Below are 11,923 nucleotides of genomic sequence, written 5' to 3' on the forward strand. Positions count from 1 at the left end.
ATATCTGGACTATATATTTAAACCAATATGTAAATAAATGCATGAATCTAATCTATTTTTCAGCATTATTTAATTGATAAGAATCATTTTACTTGTATGTGGTTGTTTGTCTGTGAAAACAAATGAATCAAAAGAAGCCAATGATCTGAAGCACTCAGGATGAAATCTGCTAATTTCCTTCATTGAGCATGGGTGAAAATTAGAAAAGGGCGGAGGCATCTGGGGATTGATTCAGTGTTTTGTTGTCATTGGAGACAAATGAGAATTAGATTTTGCTTGCCCTCCTGTCTGCCTCATCAGTATATTTGATTAAATCACTCCTTGAGGCTGAGATTTATTCTGATCTGTGTGTATTGAGGGGACAGTGGTGACAGGAAGATAGTTGGCGATGTGTTTGGCATAAAATTAAAGCTTATTTGAATTAAATAGTCTTTCCTCTCTGATGAGGTCACAAACGCTGCTCTTCCACGCTGCTCTTCCAGTCTCTGAGGTATTGTCGGACGGACAGATCAAACTAGCTTTCAGAAGGATCACAGTGGTACTATTACTAAGGCCTTGAAGAAGCAGCAATTAAATCTTCTGCCTCTCTGTTTATATAGTGTTTATATAGTCTCTCAGCATATAATCTTTCTCTTCTCCCTACATTTATGTAAATGCAGCACTAGATGTCTGCAGGAGTTTATTTAACAATCTGAAATCCTAAATAGCTGGAGACACTGAAGGCAAAGGAACAACAAGAAAAGTTGACCATTAATGTTTACTGTTAATAAATAACACATCAGAAATGATTAATATAAATGATCCATAAATCTTAAGTAGTCTATTCAAACTTTTTGATCGATCATAGTGCACTGGTTTGGGTGGTTTTATGGAGACAAATATTTGTAAAATGACATGGGGTATGACAGAGGTTTATTTTACAGTGTGAAGGCGGTAGGTGAAAAACACACTAAATGGTGTTTTTTTGAAAAATCTAAAAAATGCACAAAGTTTTCTTAGGGTTTAGGTGATAGGATTGGTATATATAGGGAAATAGAAAAATACAGTTTGTACAGTATAAAAAAACATTATGGCTATGGAGAGTTCCCCATAACCGTACATCCCCACAAGTATAGTAATACCAGTAAATTCTGACTTAGTTTGTGGGGGACATTTTTTTTTCCATGCATTCCATTCATGCATTTATTTCATGCAATTCCAATCGGCAACCTTTCATTCGACTCTACTGCACTACAACACCCAGAAAATGTTCAGGAATGCCTCCGTGTGAATATCTGTGCAGAAGCTATTTTTAAGATCCTGAAGCAGATTGTAGCCCACAAAACCCAACAAGTGTTCTGGCCTTTTACGTGGCACCCTGAAACAGATGAGCTGCTTCCTCACAAGACAGTGGTGATCACACAGAGAAGCAGGGGACACACTTTGTGAATGCTAATATATTCATAGCATGTGCCTTAAGAAAGGCACTCACCAAGTGTCTCACAAATGGAGAAATCCTAAGATTATTTATCTAAAGGCACATCAGAATACACAGAAAATGGAGCAGGTGTCGGTGTCCTACCTGAGGAATTAATTCAAAGTTTTGAAGCCAAGCTTTAACATGGCTAATCTCAGTTTATTTTCAAAACCATTGCATTACTGCTGGACAGCAAATAGGTTCTGGGGGGAAAAAACATCACTTCAAATTTTAATCAGGCTCTCAGATCAATCTGAATGAAAGAGATATGTGAATATTCCAGATGGCCCATTACTAAATTACTTTATACGGATTATGAAATTAGAGGCAGTCATTTTTATCTGACTCATTTGCCCACAGGTACACTTTCGTCTTTAGTCGCTCACTGTTGTTCAAAAGGATGATTGTTTTAGGTTACAAACCAGCCTGGAATATATAATGATTTTAAATGTAACTGAGCTTTATTATATAGTCACCCAAAAAAGTAAAAACCAATGGAAATCCACAAAAAAAGTGCGAGGCTGTTATTTGTATACTATTTTTTGCTGCTACTATGGTACATTCATATGGTTGGGTATGAATATGATAGTTTTTTTTTTCATTTTTTTCTTTTCAGAAAAGAACGGATTATTTTTATTAAGTTGATGTAAAGTGATTTTAAAGACATTTAGAATGTTAGAAAAAAGATGTATATATCAAATAAAAACCTTTTATTAATATTAGGCTACTGTATTTTGATCAAATAATATTCAGCCTTGGCAAGCATAAGACACTTTCAGAAACAAGACATTACTGACCCAGTAGTCTTGTTTAATAGCCTAGTCTACAATTTAAAAACATTATCAAACAACTGTTTTTTTTTTTTTAACTAGAAAAGTTGTCCATATTCAGTCATAGCAAAACTAAATATCCTCAAAAAAAAACCTGTGACAGTCCGCTTAATGGAAATGGCAATGGTAAAGCTGCTAAGAACGATACAAAACAAGTGTTACAAGGAACTATACCACAAAAAGTGCTTTGTTAAAAGGCTTTTAAGATTTTTAAGAGATAAGACGAAATGTAAAATAAAAAAGCTTTTTTTTTTAAAAAACTCTTTGAACACCATTGAATCATTCACACCACTGTTAATGTTTTAAACATTATAGAAGATATTTTGCTAATCTGATATTAATACAATCATGGGCCAAAATTACCCAATGCTTATTTAGATGGGTTTTTGCATATTTGGGTTCATTTGGAAGGTCATTCCATTCACAAGAGCTGCATCTTATATGTTGTACTATCTCTTGTTTTAGTTGGCTCTGTTCGAACAAGCTGTACCTGCATAGTCGCACTGATATCACAAACACCTTCAGTCCATTAAATCTAGCTCAAACACAATACCAAACGTGTTGTGTAATTCTTAGAGTTTGCTGCAGTGTTTGCTTTTTGGGTTTTTGCTATTTATATTATTCCTTGTATTTTGAAGCATTAACCTTTAAAAGACTGAACATAAAATTTTCTATATACATAATACTGTATGCCATAATTGGCTTTTGTAAAAGTACATGCATCTACCTTGAAACTGTTTTGCCTGTAGTAGGACTGCACTAAGTCCTCTTGAAACTTCTGACTCATAAAATTATCACTCATGATGAGCCCACAGCACAACATGTAAATCCTAACTGATTAGCCACAATGGAAACAGTGGTTAGATCTTATTCCTTTCTGTTTGAGTAATTTCAAAACACAAGTTTGGACCGCAATGCCAATGCAGAAGCATAAGCTTTTGTTTTTATTTGCACTTTTACTGCAGCTCGTGCTAAGAACAACAATCTGAGATGCAAAGCCACCATTATTTAAAATGCCCTTCATCATCAGATGGAACGCATTATTGAACACACCGACAACGTTTTCAAAATAAAAGAAAGTTTTGTACTAAAGATTTCAATTACATTACATACATATACAGAGACAGACAAATGAGAGAGAGAGAGAGAGAGAGAGAGAGAGAATGAGAGAGAGAGAATATCCATTATAGTTCCTGATTAGTGAATCATGTCAGGACCAAGAAGTTGCAGCTGGCCAAGTGCCCCCTAATTTTGTAAGCAATTCGTGAGATGAATCATTATGCTTATTAGACCAGTTACTTGAGTCTTAATAGGTTTTTGATGCCTGGTCTGAAGTTTCTGAAAGAATGCATTGCATTTGCATGTATGCTGTTTTTACTTTTGAACTCTGCATTACTAGATGAGGCGAAAAAATCTGGAGTCTCAATATGATCTGCATTTTTCCAAACACACACTAATCAAGTAAATGTAAAAAAAAACAAAAATCATAACAGCGTAGGTAGATAGAGCTACAGTCCATCAAAGCACAGAGTTTATTGTTTAAGTTCCAACAATTTGTTTAAAAATGCACTATTGTATATGCAACAAAAACATAACTTGTTTTACATCAAAATAAAAACTGTTCACATACTGTATTTAGTAAGTCGTCCTATTTAACATTTGGTGTCAGATCTTTAGACATTGACCAAAGCCACGATAGGCTACGTTTATCAATTTATCCCGTATCTAACACAACACATTGACTGCCATCAGGTGGTGTTGAAATGCAACAACAGTGGGCAGCCACAGGTGAATTCATTTTTTTTTTATTTGCTTATTACATAACAAGACAGGGAAACAACAATACATAAGAAACATTCCATTTGAGACCAGACACAGAGTTTACACTAAACGAAAAGGAAAAGCAAAAAAAACACAACAACAAGGAGCCGGGATGAAACCAAAGTTGTAGTCGATTGAAAACATTTATAAGAAGAAAAAAAATATTAAAATATATATAATTTTGACACAAAGAAGCGCATAACTTTTCAGAGTTTCGATATAATTTTTTGAAGCAGTTTAAAACTCTGAAACACATTTTAGCAAACTCACATAAAAATTATATTGAAGGAGGGTTACATTTTTTTCCATTTACAAGTATCGGGATACGATATTTACCCATCAACAAAACAAAATTTACAACATCAGAGAAGGATTAATTTAAATCACATTGCCACAGTGAATTAGTGAATTAACTTACATCATTTTCCACAGCTTGTCAGTTTTTAGTTCATTTATTTTATTTTGCAAGATGTGATGTGAAATCAACGAGTGTCCCTATTTATTTCTGAGCAGAAATAACATGTATAGTAGTCTTTAAGGAGTGAGACAAAAAACTATGGTGGTGATAACATGGAACGTATATTCGTGAGAGAGTCAGAAAGATAGTTTTAGTACTTCGTAACCATTCACACCATATCATCTCTCTGGTCAAAAACATGCAATTTGTTTGAATTAAGGAAAAGTATAATACAAATGTCATGTAGACAATACGGTTGTAGTACTTTTATGCCGTCAAAAAAAACTACCCATTCGTGATGGTGAGAAACAGAAAAAACTTATATAGCCAACTGAGAAAGAAACTGAAATATAATTTTAATTTGAAACTTTCCTTTTCCCACTAACATCAACATAACATTCCCTATATACGAGCTACCGTTTCACGATTTATATTTAGTTACAGGGTCCCGAAACCAATCATTGTTTCCACGAGGGACATAAACCGTGCATAAATACCCACAGACTGGGATTGTGTAGCACAAGGAATGGCAAACACACTGGAAACTTGTTTTAATTGATTTCCTTCGATCTCTTGTGTTCGCTGAAGTGGGGTGTTTTTCCTGTGCCTGCCTGTGAGATTTCTTTTATTTGCCCACAAGTGAACGATAAGTCCCGCTCCTGCGTTTGGATTGGCTTTTGGCAGCTGCTGGTAGTCTGCGATTGGACAAATTGAAACGTTACTGCATAGAATGACTGCCTCTTTGTGCGCAGTAGTGTCTCAGTGCTTGATGGCGCTGTAACACAGTGACTCGGTGCTAGGCGTGGCCCAGCAAATCACAGATTCGTGTTTTTACTATGTGAACGAGCGAGAGAGACGCTATTCCACGGTCCACAGCTTCATATGCAATCACATAAACAAAAGAAAGACGAGGAACGCTCGTCGGAGGTGCAATGGCAAGGAAAAGTGCAATCCCCCCTTCATACTATGGTAAGCTGCCTGTGGAATCGCGTCAAATCAAGTTATTTGCAGTAAGACGTTGACAAAGGGAACTGACCCAGCGCTGCTGGTTGTCAACCCGATTCAGTACTGTAAGTGTTTGGGCTGGGTTCTCACGACGCAGTAAATATTTCAGTGAACTTTGTGCAGAACGATAGATCCACTGACATTTTTTCATCCTGAGTTACTTTGTTTTTGCCCCCCCCCCCCCCCCCCCGAAACTGGATTAAGTGCACGGAAGGCGCAGATTCGGATTCCGTGTCTTTGTTAAATCGACAAGGATTAATTGTTACGGGGGTCACAGAAGTTAATCTTGGGAAGCGTCCAAAAAGAGCAAAACATTTGAAATAATAGAAAGCATGTATGGAGTTGATTGCGCAAGCTGTTTCGATATTGAGAGGTTTTGTGTCTTTGTCCTGGGTTAAGTTCTCATTAAACGGCACGTGGGCAGGCAGACCTTAGACTAATGTTTGCTGTTTACTGTAGTTTTATACATAGTTTTTAAAGACACACTCGATATTTTTACTATTTATTTTCTTTTTAATTTTTTTTGCTAATTATGGATTGTATACATACAAAAAATGAACGGCACCTCGTGATAAATATGATAAAAAATGATTCTATCTCGCTAGAAGAAACGGACATTTTAAAATCCTATTAAAACACCAAGCACGATAACTTATTACGCGGTGAAAATGTCAATAACTACCGCGTTTAAATGCTCGAGGTCGAAGGTAGGGTAATGTTTTTAATTGTTAGTTCATCTGCTGGAATAAAAATCGGTCTGAACGTGTTTCCAATTATATGAACAAGAACAATTATTAAAACTCGATGTAGTTCGAGTCTTTGGTGTAAACAGTGTTTTTAATCTACATGTAATGGGTCTCCTCCTCATGACCCGCTAGTGTTTGTTTTTGCCCATCACACGACTAACTTTGCTGTTAAAATGCTCTGCTTTAAATGCTTGAATTCTTGGAAAGTCAGATGGATTCTGATGATTGGCTGTCAATATTATAAGTTGGAAAAAGTTGTTCTTAAAGTAATTCCAACAATATTAATTGATGTAGATTTCCTCCCTATTCTTATAGACTTAGAACAATTACTAAAATGTTATAGTTTATTGTTATAATTATCTTCCTTGTTAACAGCAATTCATACACAACCATTTATTCTTCATGGAGTGTGGGTCGCTCCTCATGACTGCCACCCATGTTGCCATCACATGGACACCTGTTTCACAGTACTATGTTTCCATCCACCTATTTTTGTGCGCATTTGAATAGGAATAGTGGATGGATGGAACTGCCAAGCTGCGCATAAATTCTAAAAAAAATGCGCATAAAAAAAACTATGCACACAGTTGAGTAGGATAACAATTTTATCTGATAAGACAAAGTGCAATACCGAAAAAAATTCCACAATACACATCAAAAAAAAGTCATGTGGACTGCCCGATGGATGGGGAAAATTGCACAGCATCTCATCTCAAATTTGTTTTTGGTCTATCAGTATGTCTGTATAATGTGACAGCGATTTAAAATGCTGATGGTTGCAGAGTCGCTGTTGGTTTCAAGGCTTTTGCACTGTCTGCACTCCATTTTGGTAGTTGCTGCAGTCCGTATGTTGCTGCTCCATTTGCATGAAGTGAGTTCTTTCTCTACTTGGTCATATCAATCAACCTTCTCAGTCACTTGTTTGGGTGAAATTTGAAGTGCAGACCACCTACAATGCATTAGTTTAAACTAAATCCAAGAATGTGTTTGAGAGGAACGATGACCAAATCAACCAAAGTGGCAACAGTTACTAAACAAACTTAATGCATGCAGGCCAATAGGTGTCAAGTATACAGTCGAACAGAACCTCTGTTACTCTATACAAATCAAGAAAAAAAAAAAAAATCATTAGAAAAAAAAAGCCAGTTACGTGTAAACCAAATTTAAAAATTTAGTCCATCGCTGAAGAGAAGGTTGAGAACCTTATTAAAACATTAGGAATGCAATCAGTCTGTAGTCTTCTTCACATTCCTCCAGAGTAATCAGAGACTTTTCATGTTCTGGAAACCAATCGTTCACAGTCCCCTATAGCTGGACGCAGAGCACTCACAGACCCCTCTAGCCATTTAACACAACTACACTAAAATATGTTTTTCAGAGGCAGTCTGTCTAATAATAACACAATAATCATGCCAACAAAAGGGATGCATCTGGTATACGCCTACGCACCCACAGCCATTCAGCATAACCATTTAAATAAAGTTGTAATTATTATCATGTGATATACTGCATCTGGAATCTCTATTTTTACAGCCTAGATGGGCTCACCATGGCAGTTGCTGTTGGAGTGTCAAAGAACGGAGTTTTTTCTTTGTCACGTAAATAGTGCAGGGAGCAGCTGTTTCTCTGTCTCGCTTGGGCAGGGGTCAAGCTCTTTGGCCTTTGCCTCATGTGAATTGGTTAAGTTCTCCACGAGCCACCTGTCAATCACAACTATTGTCAGCTGGAATTGGGAAATAGTCTGTGGAGGGATACCCAAATCAAGGAAAAAGGGCTGTCGGAGGTAATGATGTGGAAGCATATGGTTGTTTCAGGGGGGGGAGGTATAGCTTGTGTTTGGTTTTTCAGAGCATCAATCTGGCGTCTGGTTCCTTTCAAAATTTGAAAACAGATTTTGGTATGTTTTTTGTTGCTGTTGTTCTTGTTCCAGTTGGTATCATGGCAGTGGGCAGTACTGTACTGAGATGACTTACAAAGGAAGCGGTCTGTCATTTGCAGTTCATTTGAAGTGGAACTGTGTGAGGTTTCAAAATGTTCTAGGGGGAGAGTGGAGCGTTTGAATGGGGCGGAGCTTGTTCTGACCCGTGTTTGGGTCTGCTGTTCTGTCTGATCCTCAAAATGCAATCCAGAACGCCGCTGCGGAGAAGTGAAGAATATGAAAGGTGAGAGATTACAGACTCTCTCTAGAATAAAATTAAAAGATTAGATCTGTCTACACAACACTGTCCCAAATATTATCTTCCTTCTCTCTTAAAGCGGAGTAGTTCACCCCAAAATGAAAATTCTGTCAAAATTTACAGAAACTAATTTACATTACTGTTTAAAATTTAACCCCTCAATGTTAATGTCCCAACCAGGTAGTTTGTTTTCTTCTTCTTGACTAAATATAGATATTTAAACTCTTAGAGTAGTGCTTTTTTTTTTGGCTTATACAAGTAATGAAAGCATACGGTAACCATATATGTACAAAAGAAGATGAAAAACCCTGAAAGTTCATTGTAAAAATAGAAAATGTTGAAATACTACTGTACAAACTGTTAATGGTAAGTTTGTTTTAAAACAGTAGTTTTCCGTTTCTTATATATAAAGGGAAAAACTAATAGATTTAACCTTACATTTCATGTGATTAAATTAAAACCTGGTGGTTAAAAATGGTTAAATGGAGCACCTTTAGAAGTGATAAAAGAACAAGTCATCTTATAATATGAATTGTTCACTATGACCTGATGATTTGTTCATTATTGTCCAAGTCGTCTGAAGTCATTGCAATAGCTTTTGTGCGAGAAATGCACTTAAAATTTAAGTCATAATTCTTATCTGCCATAGCTCAATAGTACAGGTCTTCAGATGCTCCTTATAGTGCTTCTATACATGAAGAATATCTAACGCCATTTTTGATGATTTCTTGTTCTTATTTTCTATTTCTTGTGATAAACCATTTATAGCCAGCATATTTTTGCCATCAAAAGAAAATTCTGAGGGTTAAAAAGATTGAGCATTTTTGTCTTTCAAGCTCTCAGGGCTAAGGCAAGACGTAGAGTAGGTGAATTGCATTAGGTTCCCAGCCCCCGATGCGGATGTAAATTTTAACAAGCATCCCCTCCCGACGTGGAAGGATCTTATTAACAGTTCCTCAACAGGACGATCTTCCCTTAAGGGCAGAGAGCAAATTACTACTCCTGCTTCAGAGCTTGCTGCCAAGAGGTACATTAAAGATGCCTGGAATTATGTAGCTAATAGAAGAGGACAGTCAGTGCATTCATGTGGGACCAATAGTCTCTCTTTATAATCTCTTAAGAGTTTGACACAGAAGATTCTCTTTTCATGTCCACTGCCTGTGGTACAAGCAGCTCTCAGTGGCACCTGCCATAGTCCGCCATAGTGTTCAGAATGAGCTCTCTACTGTGCGCCTGGTACAGTAACAATGACGATTCTACTCAAATGCCACATCTAAGGGATTGAATGGCTCATAATGGGTGTCATCTCTCATCTCTTTTTTTCCAGCGCCTTTGTAAAAGACCTAGGAAGTTGTATAGGTTCAGTTTATGGACAGCATAACTGGTCCTGTATATGAAAGACTTACGCCAAAGCATCTTGTCTGGTTTTGAATCAAAATGAATTTGAATGCAGTTTCTCCAAAAAAACTGTGTGCGTCTTTGATTTGTAGGTAAAAACTTTTGTCTAAAATGCTGTTGCAGAAATCATTCATGTCAGTCTAATTGAAGTCGCACTTACAGCAGCGGTCTTTTGCTTTATGATTTGACTATTTCATTTCAGTCTGTTTCTCTCTATTGTATGGCTTCAAAACACTTGAAATACAGTGCAAGTAGACAGACCACTTCTTTGATACTTTTTATAGTGCTTTTGTGAAATCACCAAGCTTCCATCCCCATTTCATTGTTAATTGCATGGAAAGAATGACCACAGACTTCAGAAATTGTGCTTTTTTTTTTTTACTATAGAGGATAGAAAGTCATTCAGGATTAGAACAACATGAGGGGTAAGAGCTAATGGAAAATAATTTATGTCAGGATTTGATGTAAACACCAGTACATCTTCCACATTATTGAGCCATCATGTTCCAAAGGTTTCTGTTTTTTTCTGTTTTTTTTTTGGTCATGTTTTAAATCTCAGGGAACAAAATGAACCAGGGCTGCTCATTTGACACACACACACACACACACACACACACACACAAATAATATAATGCTGTTGCATAATGTGAACTCTCTTCATAATTGATGATTTTGCAACACTGACACAGTTAACTGAACTGAATTGAAACAACAATGATCTAAATTGAGTTTAAATATGACACTGTTGTCTGCTTTACAGCCGAAATGAAGTCGTTTTATAATTGATGAATGTTACATGATATTTTCCTGTTTATAAATGTGACACTGCTTTGAAACAATCAGGATTGTGTAAATGTGACCTGGCTTGACAAAAGTTAATTTATTTTTTTATTAATATTTATCAACGTGTATATTTTTGAAATAGCTTTGTTAATTGATTTAATTTTTGCTTTATTTTGCCTAGGGAATAAACTGAGCCAGGACTGCAATTGGTTGCCACCTTAAAAAAGAGCTGCATGATGCCTTTGGTTGTAAAGATGCCAAATCACATTGCAGTATCCAGGACTCATATTCACACTCACACTGTCAATGTCTATGCTGTCCGCCTGGTGCTCAAAGCTAAAGCTGGTGTCCTTGAGTGATATGCAAGCAGTTTCACTCATTTCAGCAGGCACTGGCAGGGTTTTTATGTTCAGAGAGGGCCTGAGCAACAGAACAGTGACTTAATGTGTGAAAGATTTTGATATACTTTTGCATTTTGCCATGTGAACAAATGGGCCGTGTGACTTTCACCTTCTCTTCAGTAGTTGTAGTGTTAAATAATGGTGGCAGAAATGCCACTAAGTAACGTAAAGTGAAATTTATCTATATTAAGTGCCAGTAATCACACAATAAATAAGCACGATAGAAACCGCTAAAGTGCTGTCTCTATTTGTGTCTTTAAGTAACGTGTCATTTGAATGACCAGTGTGGTGATAAATTAAGAAAAAGCATCTTTGATTAGATGCAGTAATGAAGCAGCCACATGAAAGTAAAGAGTTTAAGCTCCAAGCCTCTTATTTAATAAGCATATACAAGTTATAACAGGTGTTTTGGCTTGACTCGCAAAAACATGAGTCTAAAGGGAGTGAGAGTTTCCTGCCTCACCAATCTGCTCTGTCTGTCACTCTCTTCACTTCGCCTGTCCATCTGTCCCTGACGGTTTACGGTCTCGCTGTCTGTCACTCAGTCATCTTTCTTATATCTGCAGGTATGAGAATATGATTTTTATCTGTTTGATGGTGTTTTAAAGATCATATAAAAAGAATTAGAATAATAACTGTAATTAGTTCCTTTTTATGTGTATTTATTATTTTCTTTATGCATACAGTACATATTCTAAACTAATTATATTATAGGCTATAGAACCTATAAATATATGAAGTTATGTGAAATACATAGTAAAAATGTATAATTTTATTTTTAATTTTATTTACAAGTTAGATGTTAGATTCATTCTCACAGAAACATGCAGAACATGCAGGCTTCATACT

The sequence above is a fragment of the Cyprinus carpio genome, unplaced genomic scaffold (genome assembly GCF_018340385.1).
Source record: "Cyprinus carpio isolate SPL01 unplaced genomic scaffold, ASM1834038v1 S000006640, whole genome shotgun sequence".
NCBI lineage: Eukaryota > Metazoa > Chordata > Actinopteri > Cypriniformes > Cyprinidae > Cyprinus > Cyprinus carpio.